We start from the raw sequence: 18,000 nt of genomic DNA, 5'->3' as shown, positions 1-18,000 counted from the left end.
AAATTACAATGACTGAATCCCGGTCGGTTCGCGTTTGGCCGTTATTTCACTCATGCTCACCGTATGATTTTGGAAAAGACCGGGAATTAAATTAAATGCGCACTCGGTGTATGGGGGCATTGGACCCTGTGATCGAAGGTTATGGGCATTGGACCCAGTGAATCGTATCCTAAAGGATCGGGCTCGACCCGCATAACAAATAAGTGTAAAAATGTAATAAGTAAGTGCAAATAAACAAACAATGAGATTTTGTTATTGTCGAATTTACGTGAGTTAATCAATTATTATCCGGGGTATCTTGGCATACAAATCCTACCCTAAAGCAAACAAATAGGATGATGAATAGGGTATGTAGCATTTGGCATTATTTTAACGGACCCGATAGACGTGATGTCCATAGTCAAGTCTCGAATGTATGGGTTGTTTTTACATTATTCTGTAGCGTGACAATATGGCTTTTACAGATTAAAAGTATTTTCACTCAAAACCCAAAAACCTAACCCTCTAATTGACTATTGCCCATGTTTTATTTAAGCCGAGTTTGTGATTAATTTATTTTTCCATGTTTTGACCAATTCTATGCACAAACTTATGCTAGGGTCGCGGCAGAACAAGAACCGGTAATCATGCCCTTGAATCGGTAAATATGTATGTGCATGAAAATCAAGATTACATTGTACGTATCTCGGTGCTTTTGAAATTGTGAATTTTGAAAAGGGCATGACTAACAGTTCTTGAACTGTCGACACGATTACAAATTATTAATCAATTCGTGCAACCCAATTAAAGAAATAATTTAACCAAATTTAACATCCCGGTTATCCCGTGTGTAGAATTTTAGGTTAATTAAAAAACTTGCCGAATGCTTTAGTCTACGGATTTCGAGCCGTCGAGATAGCCATTAGTTGACCGTCCGATAAACCCTAATTTCCGACATAGTCACATAATTACAAAAATGAAATATTTAAATGGGGCACATACATTGTCGGTGGGTGATCCAAGTAGAAAAGGGCCGGATATTATAGAAAATGTCCAGAGGACTGAATTGAACGATTTTAAAAGAGCAGGGACTGATTTGAAAAATTCTGAAAAAAATTAGGGACTAATTTGAAAATTCTAAAAAAATTGGGGGCTGATCTGAAAATTCTAAAAAATTGGGGACTGATCTGAAAATTCTAAAAATGGGGAATGTAAAAAAAATTACCGAAAATGTCTTAGGACTTATTTGAAATGAATTTTGAAAATCGGGACAGATCTGAAAACAAAGCAAAAAAAAAAGAAAAAAATTCCCCCAGGACTAAACTGAAACAACTTGAAAAGTTCCTAGGGATGCTTAAAAAAAATTATGGGAATTTCACGACTGATTGGAAAATAGTAAAATGACTGAGACTTGATTGACAAGAATTTTTTGAAGTTCGGGGCAGATCTGAATAAAATAAAATACGTCCTCTGGACTGAAATGTGACAAAATAGAAAGTTCGTAAAATCGAGTTCGGGAAAAATCCGATCACCCACGCGACCCAAGAACACTCATTTCACTTCATATTCATCCAAGCAAACATAAACATTATGAAATGGAGCCATAAACATGCCACTAAGTAGAGGATTTACCTAGTTCGGGAAGTTGAGGGATGATTCTGTAAATAAAAATAAAAATAAAAAAACGCCGGGCAGTTGGGCTGCAGAGGGATGATTGGGCCGGACTGGGTTGGGCCGAACTAGGCTGGGCTTCGGACTGGGCCGATCTGGGCTGACGCTAACGGGCTGTCGCTGGCTTGGGCCGGGCTGGATCCCTGCTGAGTCGGGCTGGGCTGCTGAAGGACCGGGTTGGGCTATTGGACTGGGCTGGGCTGGACGCTGATGGACCGGGTCGCTACCGCTGGACTGGACCGCCGCTAGGGGTGGTTGTTGGGCCACGGGATCTGGACAAAGGGGATTTGGACCCGATTAAAAAAAACGAAAAAAATGGAGAAAGAGAGGGGTGGCCGAGCCGCGGAAGAATCCGGGTCGGGCGATGGTGTCGGCGCCAAGGATGAGCCGCGTGCGAGGGACGGAAGAGAGAGAGCCAATGATGTGCCCAAGAATGCAGTCCAAGACGAGGCCATATCTAGGTCGGGTCCTATCACTCGTTCCATGGCCGAGAAGCTTTTTGCAACTCTCCCCGGGCCCTTTACCTTACTTAAGTGCTTGGAAATAGGAGACGAGGAGTCCAGCCAGAAGTGATGGCCCATATTTTAAAAGACTTCAGCTGTTACGAGAAGATAATATTTCTATGATATAATTTCCCTTAATTTAGATATTATTTCCTATATTAGATTGAGTCAGCAATCTTAAGTTTCCTATTTCAGATTATTACATTACTCTATTTTAGGAAAGTAATCTAGAGGATATCAGATATCAGTTTCCTATTTTATAGTCCAGGGGGGTGTCTTCCCTCTATATAAATATGCACCTTATTGTAAGAGAAGAAGACAGAGACTTTGATGAATATTTGAATGAAATTGCTTAGAGCGTTTCTTCTCTTTCTTATCTAAACAAGTTTCTTGTTTAGTGGCGAAAACCCCGATTCTTATCGTTCTTCCTTGAGCAAGGCGAATCAACCCGACTTTTCTTACTCGTGGCGAGTCATCTTATCGAGTGAGTTTTGTTGGTTCTACCCTCCACCCTTCTTTCTTATCAATTTCTGGTTCGTGAGCCTATCATTTGGTATCAGAGCTTAAGGTTCTGTTCTTGTTGGCCGAGTGAAACACGTGAAGGAGTGTATACACGAGTGTTTAGTGAGGAATTATTCTGGGAAACACAATGGATGAGGAAAACGTCCATCAGGTTCCGAGGGGACTCACACTCGAGCAAGCCCAATTCCTTGGGCTTCAGCGTGGGCAAGAGGAGCTCTCTGCACGACTCGATCTAGTGATCCAAGCTCTTGATCGAATGGCTGTGGTGCCTGCTCCTCCGCAACGTGCACATCGAGTTCCTAGACGGAATGTTCGAGTGGAAGATGAAGCTGACCTGGAGGATGAACTTCCTAAAGAAGAAGAGCAGCCGGTTCCACGAAGGCAGCAAAGGGGAGTCGGTACCAATCTCAAGTTAAAGATTCCACAATTCAAAGGCACAAGTTCCCCTGAAGAGTACCTCGAGTGGGTCCAGCGCGTCGATAAGGTGTTTGAATGCTATGAGTACTCCGAAGCCCAGAAGTGCCAACTTGCTGCCCTCGAGTTCACCGATTATGCGAATCTGTGGTGGTAAAACTTAAAAGCGCAGCGAAGAAGAGATAGGGAAAATGGGATTCGTAGTTGGCGGGAGATGAAGCGCATCATGCATAGAAGATTCGTGCCCGAGTACTACAAGCAAGACTTGTTCCTCAAGTTGTTGAGTATTCGTCAGGGAGGTATGTCTGTTGAAGATTACGTCATGGAGTTCGAAATATTGTCGATGAGATGCGAATTGAGTGAGCCACGGGAGCAGACCATTGCTCGATTTATTGGTGGCTTGAACAAGGAAATTGCGGATATCGTGGAGTTGCAGCCCTATGTCTTTTTGGAAGATGTGATTACGCTGGCCAATAAGGTGGAAAAACAGCGAAAACGCAGCAAACTCAATGCATCGCGGGTGCTTTACCCAAAACCAGTGGCTGCTAGTTCAGGATCCTCTTCGAAGTGGAGTGCGTAGCAGAAGAATGTAGGAGGCTCTCAAAGGCCTCAAGCTGAGGCGACAAAGGGAAAGGAGAGGCACACTGATCCGCAACACCCTGTTCGGAGCTGAGATATCAAGTGCTTCAAATGTCTTGGATTCGGACACATAGCTTCCGAATGTCCAAATCGGCGAGTGATGACCATCCAGAGCACTCAAGAGATTGAGAGTGAAGATGAATGGGTGGATGAGGAAGTTTCTGGAGGTGTGCAGGGAGAGAATGTAGAGTTTGCCGATGAGGGCGAGATGCTCATGATTCGTCGAGTCTTGAGTTTTGAAGCAAAGCTGGAAGAAGAACAGCGGGAGAATCTCTTCCGAACTCGGTGCACCATCCAAAATAAGGTGTGCGGGATTATTATTGATAGTGGGAGTTGCACTAATGTTGCTTCTGCTACCTTGGTAGAAAAGCTGAATTTGGCTACTACGAAGCATCCATGCCCCTATAAGTTGAGATGGCTGAATGACCAAGGCGAGGTACGAGTCACTCAGCAAGTTTGTATTCCATTCTCAATTGGGAAGACCTATAAAGATGAAGTATTATGTGACATGGTTCCAATGAGTGCAAGCCATCTTCTGTTGGGAAGACCGTGGCAGTGCGATAGGAGGGCTTTGCACGATGGATACAAGAACACTTATTCATTCACCAAGGATGGGAAGAGCATTGTCCTAGCACCGCTTAGTCCACAGCAAGTGCAGAAGGACCAGAGTCCGAGTGCCAATGGCTCGAAGAAAGAAAGCTTGGTGATGACTCTTGGGGAGCTTGAGAGGACTTTGTTGAACTTCAACTTAGTTCTCATTCTGTTCATGAAGGAAGCCACACCTGAAGAGCAGGTTTCTCTTCCGCCTCGGTTCATGGCTCTCTTAAAGGAGTTCGTTGATGTATTTCCTGAGGAGTTGCCGGAAGGGTTGCCTCCGATTAGGGGGATTGAGCATCAAATTGATCTCGTTCCTGGAGCGGCTTTGCCTAATTGACCGGCATATCGTTGCAATCCGAATGAGGCGAAAGAGCTGCAACGGCAATTGAATGAATTGCTTGAGAAGGGTTATGTACGGGAGTCCATGAGCCCATGTTCTGTACCAGCTCTTTTGGTGCCCAAGAAGGATGGATCCATGAGAATGTGCGTCGACAGTCGGGCCATCAACAAGATTACAGTAAAATATCGTTATCCCATTCCTCGACTAAATGATATGCTTGACGAGTTGAATGGTTCGATGGTGTTTTCAAAGATCGATCTGAAAAGTGGATATCATCAAATCCGCATGAAGGAGGGAGATGAGTGGAAGACAGCCTTCAAGACCAAGCATGGTCTATATGAGTGGATGGTTATGTCGTTCGGACTGTCCAATGCTCCTAGCACATTTATGAGGCTGATGAACCATGTCTTGCGGGAATTCATTGGCCATTTTGTCGTTGTTTACTTTGACGACATTTTGGTCTATAGCAAGACCCTTGAGGAGCATGCTGAGCATCTTAGGAGAGTTTTCGAAATTCTGAGACGAGAGAAGTTATATGGCAATATGAAGAAGTGTCGATTCTGCTAGGACAAAGTCGTCTTTCTTGGCTTTGTTATCTCTCAGCAGGGCGTCGAGGTGGACGAAGAAAAGGTCAAGGCAAAAAGCAAGGAGGCTCCCCATGGCCTATATATGCCTATGCCAGTACCGGACCAGCCATGGATTGATCTGAGCATGGATTTCGTACTTGGCTTACCAAGGACTCAGAGGGGCAAAGACTTGATTCTGGTAGTAGTTGCTCGCTTCTCTAAGATGGCTCATTTCATTCCATGTCACAAGTCCGATGATGCTGCCCATGTTGCTAATTTGTTCTTCAAAGAAGTGGTGAGGATGCATGGTATTCGTATGAGCATTGTGTCTGATCGGGACCCTAAGTTCCTAAGTTACTTTTGGAAGACCTTATGGGCGAAGCGTGGAACTAAATTGCTATTCAGTACGGCATGTCATCCGCAAACTGATGGTCAAACAGAAGTGGTAAATCGTACTCTCTCCTCTTTGATTCGAGCTGCTGTGAGTAAAAACTTGAAGAGTTGGGATACTTGCCTTGCACTGGTTGAATTCTCTTATAATCGGAGCATCCATAGCACTACTAGGAAGACTCCTTTCGAAGTGGTTTATGGCTTCAATCCTATTACACCCCTTGATTTGGCACCCTTACCAACCAGTTCAAGATTGTGTTTCGATGGCAAGAAACGGGCCGAGCAGATCAAAGCTTTGCATGAGCAAGTGAAGAAGCAGATTGAGAAGAAAAACGCAGCTTATGCTCAGGGCGCGAATAAAGGAAGGAAGCCAATTCATTTCGATCCAGGTGATCTTGTTTGGATTCACCTTCGTAAGGAGAGGTTTCCAAGTAAGAGAAAGAGTAAGCTGATGCCGCGGGCTGAGGGTCCATTTCTTGTCAAGGAGAAGGTTAACGACAATGCCTACAAGATTGAGTTGCCCGATAATTATAATGTTTCAGCAACCTTCAATGTGAGGGACCTATCTCCGTATTTTGAAGATGAAGAAGATATGGATTTGAGGGCAAATCCTTCCGAACCGGGAGGGGATGATGTGCCCAAGAATGCAGTCCAAGACGAGGCCATATCTAGGTCGGGTTCTATCACTCGTTCCATGGCCGAGAAGCTTGTTGCAACTCTCCCCGGGCCCTTTACCTTACTTAAGTGCTTGGAAATAGGAGACGAGGAGTCCAGCCCGAAGTGATGGCCCATATTTTAAAAGACTTCAGCTGTTACGAGAAGATAATATTTCTATGATATAGTTTCCCTTAATTTAGATATTATTTCCTATATTAGATTGAGTCGGCAATCTTAAGTTTCTTATTTCAGATTATTACATTACTCTATTTTAGGAAAGTAATCTAGAGGATATCAGATATCAATTTCCTATTTTATAGTCCAGGGGGTGTCTTCCCTCTATATAAATATACACCTTATTGTAAGAGAAAAAGACAGAGACTTTGATGAATATTTGAATGAAATTGCTTAGAGCGTTTCTTCTCTTTCTTATCTAAACAAGTTCCTTGTTTAGTGGCGAAAACCCCGATTCTTATCATTCTTCCTTGAGCGTGGCGAATCAACCCGACTTTTCTTACTCGTGGCGAGTCATCTTATCGAGTGAGTTTTGTTGGTTCTACCCTCCACCCTTCTTTCTTATCAATTTCTGGTTCGTGAGCCTATCAGCCGGGGAGTCAAGCGGTGGAGGAGCTACGGGCTCGGCTGGGAGTTGGGCCGAGGGAGCCAAGGTTTTCTTCGAGTTCCGGCCGTTCAAACTTCGAGCTCCGAGTTTCTTTTTTCTGGAGAGAATTGATGAGCTTTGGGATTTTTTCTTTCCTGTGAGTTCCGAATCCCCCCCATTGCTAAGCCGCCGATCCCCCTTTTAAAAATCCCGAGAGAGAGAGAGAGCTCCGGCCGTTGAGGGAAATCCTCCCCATTTCCGAAGAATCAGCCGACAATTAACTTCCGGCCGTTGAGGGGAATCCGGGAGCTGCGGGAAGAAGAAGAACAGGGAAAGTCAAACTGCGTTTGACTTTTCTTTTTTTTTTCTTTTTTTTTTGGGTGGTGCAACGGTCGGTCAAATCAAACCTAACCGACCCTGCCCATCCATCCCATCGGTCAGACCGGCTCTGATCGGTTCTGACCGACTTGACCCTTTTTCTTCTTCTTTTTTTTAAAGAAAATGTGATAAATTAGGCAATGACAATTTTGCCCTCCTCGGAGCCGATGGACCAAAATTAGGTGCTGACATCCCCTTTTGCTACTATTGTCTGTCTCCATGTCTATCAGAAAAATAACAAATAGAAAAAAAATAAAGAACTGAAATAACTAGTAAATAATCTTAAAGTGATGAATATTTTCCAATTAAACAAGCACGAAACTTGGGAAGTCTCTTGATTACAATTTAAGTACCATCAAAATCACATGATAACAAATCTATACTAAGATAGTTGATTGATCAAAATTACAAATTAACATAAGCTCATCCTCGACATGCTAGCCACACATTGAACATCTTTATAGCTAAGTTATCTCTCCAAGAGGTCCACTCATTTGATGTATCAATTGTATTAACATGATCCTCGGGTGGCACTTAACTCGCATCCAGATCTTCTTCCATAGGATCAACACTCATCTCTTTCCTTATAAGATTATGAAGAAGACAGCATGCTATGACGATTCTGCCTTGAGTTCGTATGGGATAGAAAGATGGACTTCTTAGTATGGCCCAACGCGTTTTAAGGAGCTCAAAGCATCTCTCCACGATGTTTCTAGCCTGAGAGTTTCAAATTAAAGAACTCTTGAGGTGTATTCAGTGTAAGACCATCTGACCATTCCGATAGGTGATATCTTGCACACCTATATGCAGCCAAGAAGCCCGAACCATTAGTATACCTCGCGTCTACGAGATAATAACAACCTAATAAAAATGGCATACGACAATTGAGTCAAAATTGTGAAACTTCATCTAATACTTTGTTCACATCTAATTTTATATGCACTAGAATACTCCTACCTTTAGGAATTTTCATCGACGTCAATGTTGTCGACGTCAACGTTGTCGTCTGAAGCTATCGAAGAGGAAGATGAATATGTGGGTTGGGTGCAATTAGGCTTAAATGACAAGGGCATAATTGTCATTTCAATCTAAAATAAATCCTTATCCGGGCCAAACCCACCCAAAGGGCCGGATTAGAACCTTAAGTGATAATCCGGTCCAATCCTCCGAGATGTCCTATCCTAGTCGTCACCAACCGCCGAATTAGGATTGGAGAAATCCTATCCGGAGTTTTATCCGGATGACGAAACGTGTCCTGGGGACCCTTTTGATTTGTAGAATGAGCTTTTTGATTATGGACCAACTCCATAAGAAAAAGCCCACTCGTTGGTTTGGTTGCAATTTTGGTCCTTAATGGGCTTTTCGAATCGAGGCCTGATCCAGCCCGATAAGGAAATACTGTTCCCGATAATGAAATAGGTATTGGACACTTCGTCCCATGGGCCTTTCGGACCGAGGCCTGATCAGGCCCGATAAGGAAATACTGTTCCTGATAATAAATTAGGTATTGGACATTCCGGCCTGCTTCCTAAAGCCCTAAATACAAGAAAATAAACTGAACATTGCAAAAACGAGGTATAGAGGCCTCAGAAAAATCAGCAAACAGCAAAAGACCTGCCCGAGATGGACAAGTAGACAACCAGTAACCCCAACCAGAAAAGATAATGCACAATTGACAACCAAACTGCACACGAGTTTCCTGACCAATAAGTAATGCTGCATGGCGACAACCTGGTCATGTAACAAAATTCACGTATATCTCGAAGTAAGCCTCCAAACCGTCCACTCTCAAGCAGCCGAGATGTCAAAAAAATGCAATACCACATAATTTTGTTGCCTTTTTTCTTTTCGAAATTTCTAATTTTTTTAATTTAATTTAGTATTTTAGAATTAATTTGTTTCTTAATTATAATGATTTTATTTTAGTTCATATAACTGAAGGCGTAATGTACTATTGCAATAATGGCAAGGTTGTTGGGATCTCAAGTCGACTCCTAAGATCTTACGATCCATGGGCAAGCCTCCGATCCCATTCTTACTCCGAGAATCTAAATTGTAGGATTTTAGTGAGATCTCGATCCGACTCCTAGAATCTTAGGATCGGCGCAATCCTAACAATCTTACATTATACATAATTTTTATAAAAATTGGTCCAAGCCCATGCAAGTTAATCTCATATATCAAGCCCTAAGTGCCATAGTTGATGACTTGTAACTCCCCAAGAAGATGATTTTGATCCTAAGGATGATGACGACATCGGTGTTAATGGCGATGATATTCACAATGACTTCGATAACATGTGACTTGCTTTTCTTTATTTGTTGTTACTTGCTACTTCTATCCGGTAATGTCATTTTGCTTTTTGGTAGCTTGTGAATGATGTCTTGTGTTTTTCTAATGACTTATTATTGGTTATTGCTCTTTTCAGAACTTGACATCGTATGAACATAAATTTTTTTATGGTAAATAAGAATCGTGTGATGGCAAATAGGAGTCGTGATGGACATAAAAGTATACATTTTATTTATATATATATTTTTAATTATAAGTAGGATCTTACAATCCTCAATCCCACGACTCCCTTCTGATCTTAGGTAGGATTGCAATCTTAACAACCTCGAATAACAGTGTCCGTAATAATAGAACTTTAGTATGCTCACAATACAATAATTGAAATGTATGGTCCAAGATCTTATGTAAACAGTGATGTAATAGTTTGTAATAGGGGTGTGCACGGGTACCAGGTATATTCAGAACCGGTTGGAACCTACCCTAACGGGTAGGGTCCGGGTAGCTCGTATTGAAAATAGGGTAGGTTCCCGGTATTAAAATTAGGAACTTGTAAAAATCGGTTCCGGTTCCGGTTCCTACCTACAGGGTACCCGGAACCGGTTATTTATTAAAAAAAAGATGAAAGAGTAAAGTTACTATCTCCTCTAATGAATCAAAGCAGAGGCACTTTGTTGTGTAATATCGTATTATGGATGTTCAATTTTGTCGATGGATTGATGAGACATATTATTATTTCATTGTTGTGGATTAATCTAAATTTTGTTGATATTCTATTTGGCGTGATTACTGATTATGTATGTGACATTTTCGATTTTATTTAGCGAGAAAAAAAAATTTACAGGTTCCAACAGGTTACCCGAAACCTGTGATATAATACAGGTTCTGGGTAGGTTCCGGTTCCATGATTCAACATGGTAAGGTCCGGTTCCAAAATCTTGGAACCTGTCCCTTACAGGGTAGGGTTCGGGTATTATGAAAAATATAGGGTACCCGGAACCGATCACCCCTAGTTTGTAAGGTTTTGCTTATATGAACCCATTTTCTCCTAGAAGTTGAGCAAGTTTGAGCTTCCAATAAAATACTCTTGTTCCGGTATTCGCCCTCATTATATTCTAAATACTCTCTCTTTTAGGTGAATGAAATTAGGAATAACAAAGTAGTCATTTCTCATACCAGGAGCCAAGTTATGCTATGTGCTTGCCACTGTTGAGGATCTTGCCATTTTCAAAAAAAGTTTCTTTGAAAACGATTCGAGATAACTCTAGAGAAACAAGTGAATTAACTAGGACGAAGAAGCTTCTAAAAAGTAGAGTGCATGCTTGAGCAAGATGCCTAGTGAGAGGCTTATCCCCTTACTAAGGGATACACCTTTTTAATTCTTCCTTCTTTCTCATTAACTTGCTTGTTTCTCTAACCTCACTAAAACCTTCCTAAACACAAGACTAGGATACCGGAAATTCATAGGTTTGCAGTCTTCTCGAGTCCCAGTCTCTATTTGCTTCCTATCTCAGGTCCAAATGCAACATTAGTGTTTGGAATGTAAATAAGAATTTCGAGAAGTCATACAGCATCAGTGTTTTAGTCTTGAGAAGGTAAAAGGTACTATAGTCGGTGATTGAACTCGACAAGAAACATAATCCGAACGCCTGCACCAGTCCTCTCCATATTCCATGTGATCTGACCATACTCGAAGCATACGCCTTTAATTCCAATTACAAGTCTGAGGGCAAATAGTAACACAACACTACAAGCCCTAAACAGGGAAGTGATGCAAATCGTAGCACGACTTCAAGGGATCCAGTTCAAGTTCCAATTGGACCGATTACGCGAGCACGAGCAAAGAAGTTTAAAGATGAACTCAACGACCTAATTCAAGAGGTTCGGGCTCAAGCAAATTCGTGGAGGCCCATTGGACTTGAATCACGTGATCAACAAAAATCCATCAATTTGATTCAAGTTATAGAAGATTCTGGACAAGGCTAAATTCAGCAAGTGTTTGAGGAAGCTTCTAGAATAGTTGATCAACAGAAGATAACATCAGATTTGTTTGAAGTTTAAATCTCATAGAGATATTCTAGGGGTATTTAGATTTTATATCTTTATAGATTATGTCATATCTCTATCGATATTCTTGGTTTTAATTTCCTTATCTATAGGAGGAGATATGACCAGATTATGATTACTTTATGTCTATATATATTCATCTTAGTCAATTTTTAATGAAAGGAACATTCAGAAAATTGTGAGAGTATTCTCTTTGGTTCTTGAAGAACTAATCGAATTTATCGGAAGTTTCCGTGGCGTTCATCATCGACTTATCAAACGGCTTTCCACCACCGTTTGTGGCGTCTTCATCGACTTATCAAGCGGCTTTCCATCACCGTTTGTGGCGTCTTCTTATATACCGAGGTTCTTGTTTCGCATTAAACAACGGGTTGAGGTCAGTTATACCAAGGTTCTTGTTTTTGTAGTAAACAACGGGTCGAGGGTTCGTCAATCAAATCTGATCGTGGAACGATCTTGGGTTCCTTTAGTTGTCGGGTCTCGTCATTCTTGGCGGGAATCGCATCATTTAGTATCAGAGCAATCAGGCTCCAAATCGGGTTTATCCTATCCATTTTTTTTTGTTTCAATTTGCTGAGTTTCGCTTCATCGAGTTTTGTTCTTTGCGGATTGTTAGCAGAAAAAAAAAGAGCTGAAAAAAAAATTTCGGCCAAAAAAAAACACAGCTGAAAAAAAAAATATAGAGCTGAAAAAAAAAGAAGAAAAAAATCGGCCAAAAAAATACAGAGCTGAAAAAAAAGGATCAAAAGAAAAGAATTAAGACATCATTGTCAATTTGATCCAAATTTTTTACATCAGACCATTCTAAAGTTGTTATTTCTCGTTCTTTGTAATCTGCATTGATTCTGATCCCATAATTTCATATAACATTCTGGTTTATTTAATCCTTCATAGTAGTTGCCTTTTCTCTTGCTTCTTTTCTTCCTGAAATTTCCTTTGATCATTAATTTTCCTTGATGAGTTCTTGGTGAATTGTTGCTGGAAAATTTGGAGTTGTTTAGTTCCAAAGGAACTGAAAGAGAATTGTCGAGTGGAAAAAGGCAAGAGCGGTGAGAATATTAGAGGGTTAAAAGCCACATATTTTGTTGAGTGAAAACACGAGTGTAGAGTGATTCACATTCTTGAGTGTAAACACGTAAGGGAGAGAATTGTGAGGTCCATTCTTTCTAACTTTATTTTGCAGCAATCATGTCTCACAATAGTGCTAAGAGTATTCCCGAAGGTGCAACGGAATTGGCTGATTCGAAAATACTTATAGAGGCCATGATGAGTGAGATGAGGCGTGTGATGCGGTTGGAGTTTGAGCAGGTTCATGAACGGATAGATCTGATAGAGAATAAACGTGTGGAGCAGCCACGAAACGCTCCTAATTCACGTAGGAGGGAAAGAGTTCAACCGAGGGAAGTGAGGGTTGAAGATGAAGAGATTTATGGGGCTGGTTTTGATGAAGATGATCGAGATTCGGTTGTTAGTAATAGGAGACATGGAGGGCGGTTTAGAGAAGATAGGAATCGGGAAGATAATAACTTGGGTAGTATTAAGATGAAAATCCCATCGTTCCAAGGAAAGAGTGATCCCGAAGCATACCTTGAGTGGGAGAAAAAGGTGGAGTTTGTATTTGATTGTTATAGTTATTCCGAGCTGAAGAAAGTCAAACTGGCAGCAATTGAATTCTCGGATTATGCAATTGTTTGGTAGGATCAATTGATGATAAATAGGCGAAGAAATAGAGAGTCACCTATAGATACGTGGGAGGAAATGAAAAGGGTGATGAGGAAGCGATTTGTTCCTAGTTATTACTACCGGGAGCTGTATAATAAGTTACAAAGTCTTAGGCAAGGTAACCGGAGTGTAGAGGAATATTTTAAGGAGATGGAAGTGGCCATGATTAGAGCTAACATAGAGGAGGATCGAGAGGCTATTATGGCAAGATTTTTGGTTGGATTGAACCGAGAAATTCAAAATGCCGTGGAATTACAACATTATGTGGAGTTGGAGGATATGGTGCACATGGCCATCAAGATTGAGAACCAGTTCAAGAGGAGAGGCAATACACGTGCAAGCCAAAGTCCAAGCACATCCACTTGGAAACCGAATCAGTGGAAGAAAGATGAGAAGCAATCCACGTCGATGGTGAAAACCGAGCAAAAGCAAGAAGCAACCAGCCATGTTCCTCAAGGTAAAACCGACATTTCTACCTCCAGGAATCGTGACATTAAGTGTTTTAAATGCCAAGGCAGGGGACACATAGCAAGTCAATGCCCAAACAAGCGGGTCATGGTGATGCGAGACAATGGTGACATTGTGACCGACACTGAAGATTCCGACACCGATGACATGCCCTCATTGGAGGACGTTCCCGAAGAGGAATATTTAGCTCCAGATGCATTGACATTGGTGGCAAGGAGAGCATTAAGCTTGCAAACAAAAGGAGTTGAAGAAGTGCAGCGGGAGAACATCTTTCACACTAGGTGTTACATCAAAGACAAGGTATGTAGTGTGATTATTGATGGTGGTAGTTGTACTAATGTCGCAAGCGCAACAATGGTGGAAAAATTAAGACTGCCCATGGTGAAGCACCCTAGGCCGTACAAGCTGCAATGGTTGAATGATAGTGGTGAGATAAGGGTGAACAAGCAGGTGTTAGTTGCATTTCGAATCGGTAAATACGAAGATGAAGTGTTGTGTGATGTAGTACCGATGCAAGCAGGACACTTGTTGCTAGGGCGTCCATGGCAATTTGATAAACGAGTGAAGCATGATGGCTTTACGAACAAATACTCCTTTGTACTTAATCAACGATCAATCACTCTTGTACCATTGACTCCGCAGCAAGTATATGAGGATCAAGTGAGATTGCAAAAAGAGAGTGATCAAAAGAAAGAGAGTGAACAGAAGAAAAAGAGTGAAAATCAGAGAGAGGCCGAGAAAAATCAAAGAGAAAAAGAAAATCAAAATTCGGCCATTGAGAGAAAATCAGAGAGAAAACAAAAGAATTTTTATGCAAACATGGGAGAAATTAGGCAAGCAATGTTTTTAAATCAGCCGATGATTGTACTTTTGTACAAAGAGGCATTTTTCAATACTAACAAACTTGATATCTCTCTTCCTAGTTCTGTTGTTTCTCTTTTGCAGGAGTATGAGGATGTCTTTCCCGAGGAAACACCACATGGCTTACCTCCAATCCGAGGGATTGAACATCAAATTGATTTTGTTCCCGGTGCGACAATTCCAAACCGACCAGCCCATAGGAGCAATCCTGAGGAGACAAAGGAGCTTTAACGGCAGGTAAAGGAGTTGTTAGAGAAAGGGTACGTGAGGGAGAGCTTGAGCCCATGCGTTGTTCCAGTAATACTTGTACCTAAGAAGGATGGGACGTGGAGAATGTGCGTTGATTGCCGAGCAATCAACAACATAACGGTAAAGTATCGTCATCCTATTCCTCGCTTAGATGATATGTTAGATGAGTTACATGGTTCTTGTGTATTTTCTAAAATTGATTTAAAGAGTGGTTATCATCAGATTAGAATGAAAGAAGGAGATGAATGGAAAACTGCCTTTAAAACAAAATACGATTTGTACGAATGGTTAGTTATGCCTTTTGGTTTGACTAATGCTCCAAGCACTTTTATGAGACTTATGAATCATGTTTTGCGTGCATTTATAGGTAGATTTGTGGTTGTCTACTTTGATGATATACTAGTTTACAGCAAAAACTTAGTTGATCATAAGGTACATTTGAAATCTGTCTTAGATGTGCTTAGGAAGGAAAAGTTATTTGCTAATATGAAGAAGTGTACTTTTTGCACCGATAAGCTTGTTTTTTTGGGATTTGTTGTTAGTGCACAAGGTATACAGGTTAATGAGGAGAAGGTACGTGCAATCCAAGAGTGGCCTAGTCCCACAAGTGTAAGTAATGTTCGTAGTTTTCATGGACTTGCTAGTTTCTATCGGCGGTTCGTGAAGGACTTTAGTAGCATAGCAGCACCACTTACTGAAGTGATCAAGAAAAACGTTGAATTTAGATGGGGAGAAGAACAAGAGAAGGCGTTTCAGCTAATCAAAGAGAAGCTGACCAACGCTCCTTTATTATCTTTACCTAACTTTTCTAAAACTTTTGAGATTGAATGTGATGCTTCAGGTGTTGGTATAGGTGCAGTTCTCATGCAGGAAGGACGACCAATTGCTTACTTCAGCGAAAAACTAAGCGGTGCAGCCTTAAACTATCCAACTTATGATAAAGAGTTGTATGCATTGGTTCGAGCTTTAGAGACGTGGCAGCACTACCTATGGCCTAAGGAGTTCGTGATACACACCGATCATGAGTCCTTGAAACACTTGAAGGGCCAACACAAACTAAACAAAAGACATGCCCGATGGGTGGAGTTCATTGAGACGTTTCCATACGTCATTCGGTATAAGCAAGGTAAGGAGAATGTGGTCGCCGATGCACTTTCTCGCATGTATGCATTACTCTCTACACTTGATGCAAAATTGCTTGGTTTTGAGCACATTAAAAATTTATATGCTGATGACCATGAATTTTGTGAGGAATATCGAGCTTGTGAGAAAATTCCTTGTGGTAAGTTCTTTAGGCATGATGACTTTCTGTTTCGAGAGAATAAGTTATGCGTGCCAAATTGTTCCTTGAGAGAGTTATTAGTGCAAGAATCACATGGTGGGGGATTAATGGGACATTTTGGAGTAGCAAAGACTTTAGCTATTTTGCAAGAACACTTCTATTGGCCACATATGAAAAGAGATGTTGAGAGAATTTGTGGTAGATGCATTACGTGTAGGCAAGCTAAATCCAGAGTGCAGCCTAACGGTTTGTATACTCCTTTACCAATTCCTAGTGAGCCTTGGATTGATATTTCAATGGACTTTGTGTTAGGATTACCTAGGACTAAACGTGGGAGAGATTCAATTTTTGTGGTTGTGGATAGATTTTCTAAGATGGCACACTTTATTCCATGTCACAAAACGGATGATGCCTCGCATGTTGCTGATTTGTTCTTTAGGGAGATTGTGAGGTTACATGGCATGCCTAGAACAATTGTTTCGGATAGAGATGCTAAGTTCTTGAGCTATTTTTGGAAGACTTTGTGGTGTAAGTTAGGTACTAAGCTGTTATTTTCTACTACTTGTCACCCACAAACTGATGGTCAAACGAAAGTAGTAAATAGAACTTTGTCTACTTTGTTGAGGGCAATCATAAAAAAAACATTAAAACATGGGAAGAGTGTTTACCACATGTTGAGTTTGCTTATAACAGATCTATTCATTCCGCTACTAAATTTTCACCATTTGAAGTTGTTTATGAATTTAATCCTTTAACTCCATTGGATTTATCTCCTTTACCTTTGACTGAGCATGTTAATTTAGATGGCAAAAAGAAAGCTGAATTTGTCAAGCAGATTCATGAGAAAACAAGACTCAACATTGAGCGAAGAACGGAGCAGTATACAAAACACGCCAACAAGGGCCGTCATAAGCTGATTTTTGAACCCGGAGATTGGATTGGTTGCATATGAGGAAAGAGAGATTTCCGGCGCAAAGACACTCGAAATTGCTTCCAAGAGGAGATGGTCCTTTTCAAGTCCTGGAGCGCATCAATGACAATGCTTATAAACTAGACTTACCTGATGAGTACAATGTAAGTGCTACTTTTAATGTTTCTGATTTGCTTCCTTTTGATGTAGGTGATGATTTGAGGACAAATCCTTTTCAAGAGGAGGGGAATGATGCAAATCGTAGCACGACTTCAAGGGATCCAGTTCAAGTTCCAATTGGACCGATTACGCGAGCACGAGCAAAGAAGTTTAAAGATGAACTCAACGGCCTAATTCAAGAGGTTCGGGCTCAAGCAAATTCGTGGAGGCCCATTGGACATAAATCACGTGATCAACAAAAATCCATCAATTTGATTCAAGTTATAGAAGATTCTGGACAAGGCTAAATTCAGCAAGTGTTTGAGGAAACTTCTAGAATAGTTGATGATCAACAGAAGATAACATCAGATTTGTTTGAAGTTTAAATCTCATAGAGATATTCTAGGGGTATTTAGATTTTATATCTTTATAGATTATGTCATATCTCTATCGATATTCTTGGTTTTAATTTCCTTATCTATAGGAGGAGATATGACCAGATTAGGATTACTTTATGTCTATATATATTCATCTTAGTCAATTTTTAAAGAAAGGAACATTCAGAAAATTGTGAGAGTATTCTCTTTGGTTCTTGAAGAACTAATCGAACTTATCGGAAGTTTCCGTGGCATTCATCATCGACTTATCAAACGGCTTTCCATCACCGTTTGTGGCGTCTTCATCGACTTATCAAGCGGCTTTCCATCACCGTTTGTGGCGTCTTCTTATATACCGA

At 41.0% G+C, this 18,000-nt stretch overlaps 1 pseudogene; it reads left to right on the top strand.

Moving 5' to 3' along the window:
- The first annotated feature begins 4,902 nt into the window (after positions 1 to 4,902).
- LOC116212167 lies at positions 4,903 to 17,266 on the top strand (annotated as a pseudogene).
- The last annotated feature ends 734 nt before the right edge of the window (positions 17,267 to 18,000 follow it).

The sequence above is a fragment of the Punica granatum genome, chromosome 6 (assembly GCF_007655135.1).
Source record: "Punica granatum isolate Tunisia-2019 chromosome 6, ASM765513v2, whole genome shotgun sequence".
NCBI classification, from domain to species: domain Eukaryota; kingdom Viridiplantae; phylum Streptophyta; class Magnoliopsida; order Myrtales; family Lythraceae; genus Punica; species Punica granatum.
Note: the sequence above shows the minus strand (reverse complement) of the source record. Positions and strands in the feature narration are given on the sequence as shown.